A 14,073-nucleotide genomic window follows, 5' to 3' on the forward strand; every position below is an offset into this window, starting at 1 on the left:
GGAGAATTTTTCTCTTCTCAGCAGCCGTCTTGGCCTTGCTCTACAAACACCTTACTCATTCACTCCCATCTGTGTATTAAGCACCTGCCATGACAGAGGACACTGTGGTGAAAAACACAAACTCCCTGTCCTCATGCACTAGAGTCTAAAGAGTGACAGTCAAACGTCCTTTTAAAAGGATTTGACTCAGGGCGCCTGGGTGGCTCAGTTGGTTAAGCGACTGCCTTCGGCTCAGGTCATGATCCTGGAGTCCCGGGATCGAGTCCTGCATCGGGCTCCCTGCGCAGCGGGGAGTCTGCTTCTCCCTCTGACCCTCTCCCCTCTCATGCTCTCTATCTCATTCTCTCTCTCTCAAATAAATAAATAAATAAAATCTTTAAAAAATAAAATAAAATAAAATAAAAGGATTTGACTCAGAGAATCTTGATGATTTCACCACTTGGATACCTAACCACTTCAGAAGTAAAAGGGGGGGGGCTGCCATCATGAACGACACAGTAACTATCCAGACCAGGAACTTCATGACCAACCGACTACACTTCAGCGGAAACAAATGGTCATTGATGTCCTTCACCCCGGAAAGGCAACAGTACCTAAGACAGAAATTTGGGAAAAACTAGCCAAAATGTATAGACCACACCAGATGTCATATTTGTATTTGGATTGAGAACCCAGTTTGGTGGTGGCAAAACAACTGGCTTTGGCATGATTTATGATTCCTTGGATTATGCGAAGAAAAATGAACCCAAACACCGACTAGCAAGACACAGCCTGTATGAGAAGAAAAAACATCAAGAAAACAGCAAAAGGACCACAAGAACAGAATGAAAAAAGTCAGGGGGACTGCAAAAGCCAATGTTGGTGCTGACAAAGAGTGAGCTGGAGATTGGACAACTGAAGGAGTCAAGATGCTGCAGTGGTTTTATCTGTGGTGATTGTGCAGGTTTTTCATGAAAGGATTAATAAACTAAGAATGTTAATGTGTAAAAGAAAAAAAAAGTAAAAGGGGATTTATAATCTACTCCCAGGTCACAGCTGTGATTCAGGAGCACATACTGTGTCCTCACTATCTCGGGAAGAAGTCCTACCAATTGTCCACATGGTAAACAAGAGATATGGATGGAGTCACAAATGGCAAGGCCCCCATTCTGATGCGGGTTACCTCCAGAGTTACCCATGCCAGGTGCCAAAGCAGTCTGACTGGCTTGCAATGTTCACAGGATCATAAAAAAATATTTCACTTCCTTGTCACCTGTACCCACATATCACCCCACCAGGGCAAGCTCTTGGATACTGATGCAACAGAAGTTAGCATCTCAAGACAGCCTTCTGAGCTGGATAGTGTGGAGACCATTTTTCTTCCTTTGCAGATGCTCCATCAGGGGCAAGAGATCTTAGTTTCTCCACTTCTAGGAGAAGCATCTTAAAATTGCTTTCTCCAGCTGAATACCATCAGTTCAGGAAAACCCATTCATCAGGGATAAGTTTCTGGATATCCCCTCCAGCCCCCATGCTCACAGGCTCCTACATCTTGTCCAATCAGCTCGCCGGTGCTGTCCAATAGAAACACAACGTGAACCACATATGGAGGTTTTCATTTTCCAGTGCCCATATTAAAAAAGTAAAAAGAAATAGGTTAACAGTAATTTTAATAATATATTTATTTAATCCAATATATCAAAAATGTTATTTCAACATGTAAACAACATAAAACAATTATAAATGGGTATTTCGTGTTCATGTGTTGTACTAAGTTTTCGAAATCCAGTGTATATTTTACATTTCAATTTGGACCAGCCTCACTCCAAGTGCTCCTCAGTCACACATGGCCAGTGGCCACCAACTACCACAGTGGCCAGCATAGCACTGAACCCTTCCCCCCGTCTTCATTCCTGTGGGAGATCCTCAACTGGGGGTGGATTCATTTCAGCATCTTTCTCTCTCACTAAACTCTCACTAAATAGGACTTGTAAAAGTAGTAGCAAGATTTTTTAGCCTGAAATGATTTAAGAAAATTACCTCCTCCTTCACCTGCCAGGCTTCCTGCCCAGAGTCAGTGGAGTAGGCAAAAATCAAGAACACAATTAACAGTGGCAGCGAGTGAAATACAGGAGGTTCACCAGGTAGAGATGAGACCTGCTCACATGAATTTCTAATTGTTCATTTAGGTTTTTTTTTTTAATTTTTTATTGTTATGTTAATCACCATATATTACATCATTAGTTTTTGATGTAGTGTTCCATGATTCTGTTCATTTAGTTTTTAAAACATAAAATATCTTATTGAAATGCAAGTCACACAATAAATATGAACAACTTAATACCTAACACATGTACACATCTCTGAAACCACCGATACAATTCAGGTGACGAACGTGTCCATCCTCAGAAGTCTCCTTGTGCCCCTCTGAAATCCCACCCCTCCCCCAGGTGCCATTCATCTGCCTTTTGTCACTACACACCAGTGTGCACTTCCTGAATTTTATGCACACGGAGTCATACAGTGTGTACTTTCTTACGATCTGGCTCTGTTCATTCAGCGTTATTTTGACACTCATCCATGTTGCTGTGTTTACAAGTCTTTATATGAACATCTCCTTTTGTTTCTCTTAGGGACACACTGAGGAGGGAACATATATGGTAAGCACATGCTTAACATTTTAAGAAACTGCCAAACTGTTTTCAAAGTACCTGCACCATTTTTCACCCCCACCAGCAGTGCCTGAGAGCCTGGTTCCTGCACGTCCTCGTCAGCACTTGATGTGAGCACCTGTTGATCTACCTAGGAGCTGGACAGTGGTGTCTCCTTATGGATTTAATTTCCATCTCCCAACAGCTAATGATTTTGGCCATCTTTTCTTTCTTTTTTTTTAAAGATTTTATTTTTGAGAGAGAGAGAAGAGAAAGAGAGCAAGAGAAAGAGAGAGATGAGATGAACACAAGCAGTGAGGAGGGGCAGAGGGAGAGGGAGAAGCAGGCTCTCCGCTGAGCAGGGAGCCCGATGCGGGACTCGATCCCAGGACCCTGGGATCATGACCTGAACTGAAGGCAGACGCTTAACGACTAAGCCCCCAGGTGCCCTGGGCATCTTTTCAAACATGCTTATCTGCTACCTTTCTCTATACTTTCTGGTGAAGTGTCTGTTCACATCACTTGCTTCCTTCACATTAAATTTTAAGAGTTCTTTACTTACTCTGTATACAAGTCATCTAAGATGTGTCACATGTTAGCACTTTCTGACAGCCTGAGGCTTGTCTTTTCATTTTCTTAACAGTGTCTTTGAAGGAGCAGAAGCTTTTAATCTTGACGAAGTCTAATTTATAAATGTTCTCTTTTATGGATTGTATCTTTGATGTCATAATTAAGAAATCTTTGCCAAACCCAAGGTCTTAACAATCTCCAACGTCTTCTATTTAGGGTGAATATTTAAGGTCTATGATTCACTTTGAGTTAAATTTTGTCTATGGTACCAAGTTCACCTTCTGCATACGGACAACCAATTGTTCAAGCAATGAAGTCATTTAATTTAGTTTTGCTTTTTTTGGTTTTTGTTTTTAAAGATTTTATTTTTTTATTTGAGAGAGAGAGCACGTGCGTGCACAGGCGAGAGCGTGAGCACAGAGGGAGAAGAAGCAGACTCTCCGCTGAACAGAGAGCCCGATGCAGGGCTCCATCCCAGGACCCTGAGATCATGACCTGAGCCAAAGGCAGACAGACGCTTCACCAACTGAGCCACCCAGGCGCCCCTAATTTAGTTTTGCTTTTTAAAGTTCTTTCAACTTGGGCTGTGTGGGTGGCTCAGCCTGTTAAGCGTCTGACTCTTGGTTTCAGCTCAGGTTGTGATCTCAGGGTCGTGGGATGAAGTCCCGAGTCGGGCTCTGTGCCTCCGTGAGGAGTCTGCCTGGGATCCTCCCCACCCCACACCGCTCTTCTCTCCCTGTGCACACGCACTCACGCGCTCTCCCTTCTCTCAAATTAACAGCTTTACAAAAAAAATTCTTTCAACTTACAGAGTTGTAACAATTACTCAAAGAACTGTACCCTCAACCAGATTCACTGACCCCTGGCTCTGTGACACATTTGCTTTATCACTCCCACTTCCCACAAATTTATAGGGATTTTTTTTTGTAAAGATTTTTAAAATTTATTTATTTGAGAGAGAGTGAGACAGAGCATGAGAGGGGAAAGGGTCAGAGGGAGAAGCAGACCCCCTGCCAAGCAGGGAGCCCAATGCGGGACTCAGTCCTGGGATGCCGGGATCATGACCTGAGCCAAAGGCAGTCGCCCAACCAACTGAGCCACCCAGGCGCCCCAAATTTGTAGGGATTTTCTTATGAATCATGTGGCTTCCCCTTTTTCTGCATGATCTACTGGTATTCTAAGATCTGATTTGATAAAAGGGCTCTCCTGCTTTCTAATGAAAAAAGTTGGAGAAATTCTGCTCTTGTCCAGAATGTGAACCATAATCTCTTCCTTCTGAACACTAGATAAGCATGTTTTTTTGAAATGCTCTCTCAGAAACAATCTGTTCTGAAAACCAACTATGGGCTTAAAAAAGAGATGGGCAAAACTGTACAAAGACCAGGTTATTAAAATAAGAAACCCTGAAGAAATGTAAACATTGTGCTTTAAAAACTGATAAGGATCAATTACATCAACATTACCTTAATTCAGAAGTGCTTCTGGTCTGGTCTCCAATGCATGAAAAGTTGTCTGCAACAGACAGAGAAAAAGCTATATATGCATTGCATTCAGGCTGCGACCAACAACATTCCATACATTTGAAGGAGCATATAAATCCATCCCTTCCCTATCACCATTTCTTGTCCCAGTCATTTCACTTACTATTTGGCTTTTCAGGGTGGAAAAGACTCTGATCTCAATTTCTTTTTAAAAAATCCTTAGCAATGCCTCATGCAAAATACCTTGAACCCAAATGAACAGTACCCTGGGGAAGGCATACTTAGATTCTGTTACTAGAAAAATTACAGTAACAGTAAAAACAATCACTGCAATTCAAGAAGCTTCTGAAGTACTCTTACCCAGACTCTGCCATTAGACATGTAAAGGAATGCATCTGAACCTCAAAAGAAGGCCTGGCACTTTCCAAGTGTGGCTGGTCTATAGGGGCACACGTACAACCCACCCCTGGGCCACTCCCACCACCAGCCCTAGCCCTGATGGCCAGGAGGCCCCCTGGAAGAGCCCCCAACTCTCCTCTCTCAGTACTGCAGCCAGAACCAAAGTACACTTAGTTCTAGATTTTTTCTGGAATATCTGCTTGTTCTTTCTCATAAACTAAGTTTCAAAACACTTGAAAAGGCTTTTGTGATCTCTCCAAATTAAACTGTGTGTGAAAAGTCCCATTCTGGATGTTTCACAGATTACCACCTGCCTGTTGATGGATTCACTATCTCATGCGTCTAAAACTCCCAGGCACACATCTAGTCTGGAGGTCAGGAGAGGTATTAACAAGCTGAAATGTCCCCCAGTTGAACTGTAAATTCTAAGGCATTTATTTAACAAAATCGTTTTATTTTGGAATTATGTTGCAAATGTTATTAGCAAGCACAAGCTTTTTGTCAATAAAAGTAAGTGTGGGGGCGCCTGGGTGGCTCAGTCCTTAGGCATCTGCCTTCGGCTCAGGTCATGATCCCGGGGTCCTGGGATCGAGCCCCACATCTGGCTCCCTGCTCAGTGGGAGGCCTGCTTCTCCCGCTCCCACTCCTCCTGCTTGTGTTCCCTCTCTCGCTGTCTCTCTGTCAAATAAATAAATAAAATCTTAAAAAAAAAAAGTAAGTGTGGAAAGAAAACAGTATGGAGGTTCTTCAAAAAGTTAAACACAGATTTGCCGTATGATCCAGCAAGTCCACTCCTAGGCATATATCCCCCAGAACTGAAAAACAGTACTCACACCTCACCACAGTGGCCAACAGGTGGCAAGAGCTCGTTGTCCATCCATAAATAAACAGATAAACAAGGTGTGGCACAGCCACACAATTGAATATTACTCAGTCATGAAAAGGAGTGAAACACCGGCACATACTACAGTGTGGATGGCCCCTAAAAACATTAGGCTACCTGAAGAAGCCAGACACAAAAGATAACAAAGGGTATGATTCCATGTATATGAAATATCCATTTAAATGGGATATTTATATGAAATATTCTGTTTATATGAAAGAGGCAAATCCACAGAGACAGAATGCGGTGGTTGCTAGGGGCTCTGTGTACATGTGTGTGGGATGAAGACTGCTCAACAGGTACAGGGCACCCTTTGGGAAGACGGAAACCTTCTGTAACTAGATAGAGGTGATGGTTATACAACACAGTGAGTGTGCTAAATGCCACTACATTGTTCACATTAAACTAGTTCCTTTAAAAAAATATGCCATGAAAGGTACTTAAAAGAACACCCAAATCAGTGGGTATGGAAGCGGAAGCTGGAGATTAATCAGCAAATGGTGGCCAACTACTGGCTTTCACAAACCCTCAGTGGGGAGCTCTTAGGAGTGCACACCCACGTTGTCACTGAATTACTAAGCAGATAATCTTAACTTCAGCATGACTGTGGAGTTTTAGGTTGGATCATTCTTTGCAGTGGGGGCTGTCTTGTCCACTGTGGGATATTCAGCAGCAACCCCCCCTTCCCCAGTGTGATAACCAAAACTGTCTCCAGACACCACCAGATGTCCCCGAAAAGAATATGAGCCTAGGTAAGAGCTTTTTCTTCAAACTGGTTGTCACAATTATCCCAATCTCCAAATACAAATTCTTTCCGGTACTTGCCACATCAAGAGAGGAGGGAAAAAATTAAAATGGAAAAATGTATCATAGTTTGCTCTAATTCAAATACCTAGACTGTTTTGTGGCTTAAGGCATGAAACAAAGTTAAAGTTCCCTATTCTTTTTCTTTGGAAGAAGAAAATGGGGAGCCAACCCTCCATGAGCATTTGTCTGCCGTGCAGCTCCTATGGGCATGGTCATAGTGGGAGAAAGGGTGTGGAGACCACTATCAAACCGCCTCAGCCTGGATTCACATGTACAGCTATCTGGACTCTTTTCTGGTTAAAAATCAGACCTAGGGGCGCCTGGGTGGCTCAGTCGTTAAGCGTCTGCCTTCGGCTTGGGTTGTGATCCCAGGGTCCTGGGATCGAGCCCCACATCGCGCTCCCCGCCCCACTTCTCCCACTCCCCCTGCTTGTATTCCTGCTCTCGCTGTGTCTCTGTCAAATAAATAAATAAAATCTTTTAAAAAATAAAAATCAGACCTAAGTGGGGCTCTTTTTCTGACTAACCAGCCCAGAGGACAAGACCACTGTCCCACATGGTAGCACACATTCGTGTGATCCAAAACCAGAAGCAAGCATCACCCTTGTAGAAAATAAGGAAACTGGGGATTTAACAAAACCAAAGCTTAAGTTTCACAATGCTACTCTGCCTCCTGGAGGCAAAAGTAAGTGGAGAGGCAAGGTGCATCTTCAGACTGAAGACAGATCGGAGAGGCTGGCTGACGGGTGCCTAGGGCCCACAAGGGGGGAGCAGGGCAGTGCCTAGCCAGGGGTGAGAAAAGATGGTTCTCAGGGCGGGCAGCGAAGAACCCTCCCTGGTTACTCTGAAGCCTGGCTACAAGGGAGGGGTGCTGCAGAAGTGGATATCGGGGGGGACATATGTACATGCTGAATTTTTCTCTCATCTTTTTAAAAAGTAATCCATAAGGGAAGCTGGGGGAAGATAAGGGAAGATACAGACATAAAACTCAAGAAAAAGTTTAACGGTTTATATAGCCAATTCTAGTAAAAATTTAAAATATGTAAAATTCAGGGGTGCCTGGGTGGCTCAGTCGTTAAGCGTCTGCCTTCAGCTCAGGTCATGGTCCCAGGGTCCTGGGATCGAGTCCCCTGCCCGGCGGGAAGCCTGCTTCTCCCTCTCCTGCTCCCCCTGCTTGTGTTCCCTCTCTTGCTGTATCTCTCTCTGTCAAATAAATAAATAACATCTTAAAAAAAAATATGTAAAATTCAAATCACAGAGTAAATACAAATGTCTCATCGATTTTATGAGCAAACCAAACATTTTTAATAATCCAAATGAACTACTCCTCACCCACCCTGATACTGCTGCTTTGAAACCCTCTTCCTCTTCGCTAGAAGGCAGGAGCCCTGCGGTGCCTCCCTCTTGTCTCCTGCAGACAAGTCTACCTGTGTAAGCTGACACGGTGCAAAGCTTCCAGACCATTCCCTCACAAAAGGACCAGACTGCTGCACACTACACCCCTTCCTTCCCAGCACTGTCTCAGGCTGCCTCTGGCTACACCTCAAACACTAGTCTTTGAAGATACGTGGGCTTCATTTAAGTGATCTATGGATCAAATCCCCTGAACATCCATCTACTCACTCCAATACATTTTAATGCCTAGGAAGTAAGACAGTGTGCTGGATGCTGAGAACACAAGCCAAACAGGCATGCTCAGCCTAGCTGCCCCCATGGGTCTCACAGGCAAGGGGGGAGAGCATGGGACATTGTTTTATGATGCACAGAGGGGGGAAAAAAGAGAGAGGGGCTCTACCCACACAAGCTGAACTAATAAAAAATCAAAAGGGCTAGTTTCACTCAAGCCTCTGCGATCCATACAAAGTCCTGGAAACATGCACAGGACAACCTGCGCCACAGGTGAAAGGCCAGTACAAGACTCCAAGGCTCAGGGAGGAAAGAGCTGAGGCAGAGCATGTAGCTGACCACTGCTCTGGGGGTCAGAGGGAAAGACACGGGCCAGTGTGGGAAAGGCCACTTGACAAGAAAATGAGGGAGGTATGGTGGACTCAGTGACTGTGGGCATCATGGCTCACTTAGCTGAGATGCCCAAAAGCAAAGGTGACTAAGTTAAAATCCTCAGAGCAGATTTCCAAAGATGGAATTATTATGTCAAAGATTATGTACCTTTTGAAGGCTCTTAAAAAAATCAGCTGAGGGGCTCCTGGGATGGCTCAGTCAGTTAAGTGTCTGACTCTTGGTTTCAGCTCAGGGTCATGAATCAGGCTCCACGCTCAGCACGGAGTATGCTTGAGATTCTCTCTCCCTCTGCCCCTCCCCCCACGAGCATGCAAGCGCACTCTTTTTCTCTCTCAAATAAATAAACAAATCTTTAAAAAAATCAGCTGAGCCTATGTTTGACTCTACAGGGTTGTTAACTTAGCAATATTAAATATTACTGCGATGAACTTCTTTATACATATTCTACTACATCATGAGGTTTTAAGTATCAAATACTAGTATTCATATAAGTATTATTACTTTTTTTTTAAATCTAAAAACTGAATCCTCGGGGCACCTGGGTGGCTCAGTCGGTTAAGCGACTGCCTTCAGCTCAGGTCGTGATCCCAGGGTCCTGGGATCGAGCCCCGCATCCGGCTCCCCGCTTGGCGGGAAGCCTGCTTCTCCCTCTGCCACTTGTGATCCCTCTCTCGCTCTCGCTCTCTATTAAATAAATAAAATCTTTAAAAAATAAAAACTAAATCCTCTTAAGACATATCTGAAGAATTCCTTTACAGGTTGCATTAAAATTTCAAATCAAGCAAAGTACCTTTGCTGGGCATGATTTCTTCTGTATCAACATAACCCTAAGACAAAGAACATTACTTCCCTGCAATTCTGAGATCCCAACACCAGAGCAGAACAGACACAAGGGCATTCATTAGTCCTCATCCCATTCAGTGTGGGCAGTCATGTTTTATCAGAGGCTTTAAGGTGTCTGATTACAAACCCCGCTGGAGGTAGTGTGCATCATGAATACACCACTTTATCTTTCTAAACCCTCAAAAAGGCAGAGCTCCAGAACACAACCAGCCTTCAGAGTTCTGCATGAGGGACTGGGCGGATTATAAGAAACAAAGTAAACTTCTCACTTCTGAATAACTCTCTATTACAAAGATGTTCTGAACAAGAAGGTGAAATGATAATGTGAAAGAGTCCCCTAGCCAAATTTAGGAAAATCTGAGGGTAAAATGGAATATAGCTTATTGAAAACACACACATACAATAACACTCAAATAAAAAATACAGAAACAAGAGGAAAGGTAAAGCTTTCCTTTGCAAAGGAACATAAATTGATGTATAAGGAATGACAGACCTAAAAAACTATGTGGGGGCCTCCAGAGTAGTAACACACGCAGGCAAAGATCACCAACAGATGCTGAAGTATGTTAAGTTATAAGATATTCACAAGGCCTAAATGTGTCACTCATGGATCATTTCCTAATTATAAAAAGGAAGTTATTATCTGACAGATACCACCATCAAGTGATTATACTTAGTATTACCAAGAATGGAACAAAACAACATTAGGTATCTTATCATAAAATAGGAATAATTGGTCACCTATGGAGCATTCTTACCAAAAATGTTGTGCCTGAATCCAATCATGAGGAAACATTTATAAAAATCCAGAATGTGAGACATTACAAGAAATTGGCCTGAACTCAAAAACTGTCAATGTCGGGACAGGCACAAAAGGTGGGAAGAGTACTCAAGATACGGTGAGCCCAAGGAGCCGTGGTAACCAAACACGCGACACATGAATTTGATTAAATCCTGGATGTGAAAAAGAGTATGAAGACATTTGGGGGGAACACTAAAGAAACTTAAATGTAGACTGGATCAGGTATTACTGAACCCATGTTCAAGTTTGGGATATAATGATACTACTGTGGAAACAAAAGAATATCCTTGTTCTTGGGACATTAGGCTGGAGTTAAAAGGAATAAAATTATCATGACATCTGCAACAATCTAATGGTTCACCAAAAGCACTGAGAGAGACAGAGAAAATGTGGACCCCCCAAAAGTTACAAACTACTTGGTAAAAGGTACAGAGTGTTCACTGACCTATTTTCTCAACTTTCTGTAGCTTCAAAATTAAAATTATTCAAAACTAAAAGTTAAGGTAAGAATATTAAGGTCAATGAAAAGTAAATATAAGGGCTCCTGGGTGGTTCAGTCGTTTGGGCATCTGCCTTCGGCTCAGGTCATGGTCCCAGGGTCCTGGGATCGAGCCCCACATCGGGCTCCCTGCTCAGCAGGGAGTCTGCTTCTCTCTCTGCCCCTCCCCCTGCTCGTGCTCCCTCTCCCTCTCTCTCAAATAAATAAAATCTTTCAAAAAAAATTTCTTTTAAAATGCCCTTGACCTTATCTAACAAAAGATGAGATTACCTACAGATCAATCGGAGGAAATTACTGTTTTGGGAACTCTCAACTCCACCCCCAGCCAGGAAACTGGGCACAGCATGGGTTTGTGACTTAGTGACACCATCAGTGACTGCACTTTGTTTCTAAGGCCACTGTGGAAACCAGATGAATCAATATTTCATGTTTAATTTTCGTACTTAATTTTTTCCTCCTTTTAACAGTGTTTCAGTGTTCTTTTTCTCAGGCTGGCTAGAGATTTATCCATTTGTTCTTTTCAAAACACCAATTTCCAGTGTCACTGATCTTCTCTGCTGCACCTGTTTTCACTTTCACGGATTTCTCCTCTTACCTTCACTGTTTCTTCCTTCTGCTTGCTTTGTGTTCAACGTGCCTTCTGGCATCAGAGAGCGGAAGCTTAGCTGGCCGAGACCTCATTAGTTTCTACAGCACGCACTTCATTCCACCACAGTCCCTGTGGCACTGCTCTCACTGAGCCCCACAAAAGCCGAGGTGTTTGTTTCACTTTCATTCAAATCAAAGTATTTTCAAATTTCCCTTATGATGTCATCTTTGGCGTGTTTAATTTCCCAATATTTGAGGGTTTTCCAGGCAGTGCTCTGTTGCTGATCTCCAACGTAAAGCAATGGCCACCACAGCCATTTTGAAGGCCCATCTAACGTCCCCACATCGGGCTCACCTCCAAGTCTGCTTCACTGATTTCTTTCTCAACAACAGACTGCTTTCTGTGGACCGCACTGTTTCTTACTGAGTACCATAGAAGATCAACAGCAACAGAAGTAAACAGTGTCTGCAGAGAAGGACGGCACACCTCTTCCCCTGCTACGGCCAGTTAGGTCCACCTAGGCTTTGGCTGAGCTGCTCTGTGTTTACAAAGCTCAGTGCACGACAGGCCTCAAACTGCTCCCATGGTAAGCTGCCTTCACCTTCACGCCAAAACTCTTTTCTCACAAATTACTGGCCAAAAAAGAAACTTCTTCCACATCTGCTGCAAGCTGGATGTGAGGTAGAAAAGCAAACCATCCAGCTTGGGCTCCAAATTCAGATTTACATCAAGATGTAGAGGACTGTGGGGCGCCTCGGTGGCTCAGTCGTTAAATGTCTGCCTTCGGCTCAGGTCATGGTCCCAGGGTTCTGGGATCCAGCCCCGCATCCGGCTTCCGGCTCCCTGCTCCACGGGAAGCCTGCTTCTCCCTCTGCCACTCCCCCTGCCTGTGTTCCCTCTCTCGCTGTCTCTCTCTGTCAAATAAATAAAATCTAAAAAAAAAAAAAAAAGACGTAGAGGACTGCAAGCTGCCTCAGTGTGAGGGTGCCGTCACTTTATTTTGGCAGAACATTAATGTCTATTAAAAGGGCACTGGAATCTGAGCGAGCACGCAGAAGACTCATCAACCACCTAGTGTCTAACACCGGGCTGTGCACACAGTCTCTGGCTCACTCTCGAGCAGAAAGCACACCTCGCCCCACAGCTACGGAAGTCTCCAATGACCCCATTCTCACAGCAAGCTGGGGCTCTGCCTTGCTTCCACTGTGCATCCAGAGGTTCCTCGATGACTCTCTTAAGGTGCTACACTGAAGATTCCGTACAAAACCTATAGCTGCCTGTAAACAATACCAGCCACACGTCCAAACTCACACCCTGCAACGACTTCATACAGTGATACATCGAGAATCTCACATTTATACTGCCTTTTTCTCAGGCCTGAGAAATATAAGAACATACTGGAGCTGCTATCTCAACCACCACAGTGTGGGGTGAATCCAGCTATATATTAAGGTATGCCAGGGGATTTAAACACTTGTGGGGGCACCTGGATGGCTCAGTCGTTAAGCGTCTCCCTTCGGCTCAGGTCATGATCCCGGGGTCCTGGGATCGAGCCCCGCATCGAGCTCCCTGCTCGGCGGGGAGCCTGCTTCTCCGTCTCCCACTCCCCCTGCTTGTGTTCCCTCTCTCACTGTCAAATGAATGAAATCTTAAAAAAAATTTAAAATAAACATTTGTGATAGTGCCTACATGAAACAGTTTTGGCTGACCCTAACTGCTAAGTAATAAATTTCCAAACATGTTCAGTTGTTTTTTTAGTTATCCTGTATTCCTGTGTTCATTAAAAGTTTTGTTTTGTTTTTTTGACATTTCACTGTGGTTTCTATATGGGACAAAATAAATCTTTCAAGGAAGAGTTATGTTGGAAATGCTTTATTTTTTACAAAAGGGTATTGATTATGCAATAAGCACTGAAAAGATATCTCCAACTTTCTCCCAAATTAGGTTTTGCCTAGATGAACAGCTCAAATTTTGCAATAAAAAAGCAACTTTGTCATCAAGCACAGCAGTTACCACTAAACATTCAATATGTTTTTGGAGGAACCATCAAGGAAAATACATCAATATGAAAAGTATATAAAAGGCAGCAATACGATGAGAGCACTTTAAATTCAATAAAGAAATGTGGAGGCAGGAGCAAGACGCCACCCCTTGTGGCTGATGACTTCTAGAGCAGCCTGAGGCCTGTCCAGACTGAGAAGACAGGCCAGGACCAGAGTAATGGATGAAAAGAGACTGCTCTCCAGACATGTCATATTTCAGAACAATAGGGACACAGTTAAGATCCTACAAGTTTCCACATGGAAAAACAGGCGATATGCAAAGGACCAAAAGTCAATGACATCCAACTTGCCAACAGCAACACTGGACACTGGAAGAAAACAGAGCAATGTTCTAAACTAATTCCAAAGAAGAATTCCATACTCAACAAAACGATCAAGTGTAAGGTCAGAATAAGGACATACAAAGTTTAGGAAGCTACTAGGGGATATTTCCTCCCAAAAGGGGAACAAATGAGGAAGACACTACATCCTCAACTCAGAGGGTCCAG

At 43.6% G+C, this 14,073-nt stretch overlaps 1 protein-coding gene across 3 annotated transcripts in view; it reads right to left on the reverse strand.

Moving 5' to 3' along the window:
* Positions 1–14,073, reverse strand: part of GNB1 (G protein subunit beta 1) — a 95,778-nt gene that overhangs the window by 46,370 nt on the left and 35,335 nt on the right. For 2 of the 3 annotated variants that reach the window (XM_027625850.1, XM_027625827.1), the window contains exon 2: positions 4,664–4,712. The exons of the other annotated variant lie outside the window; for it this stretch is intronic. The gene's annotated coding sequence lies outside the window, so the exon portion shown is untranslated. The remainder of the gene's footprint in view (positions 1–4,663; positions 4,713–14,073) is intronic. 3 annotated transcript variants of the gene reach the window in all.

This window comes from Zalophus californianus, chromosome 4 (assembly GCF_009762305.2).
Source record: "Zalophus californianus isolate mZalCal1 chromosome 4, mZalCal1.pri.v2, whole genome shotgun sequence".
In the NCBI taxonomy this organism is placed as follows: domain Eukaryota; kingdom Metazoa; phylum Chordata; class Mammalia; order Carnivora; family Otariidae; genus Zalophus; species Zalophus californianus.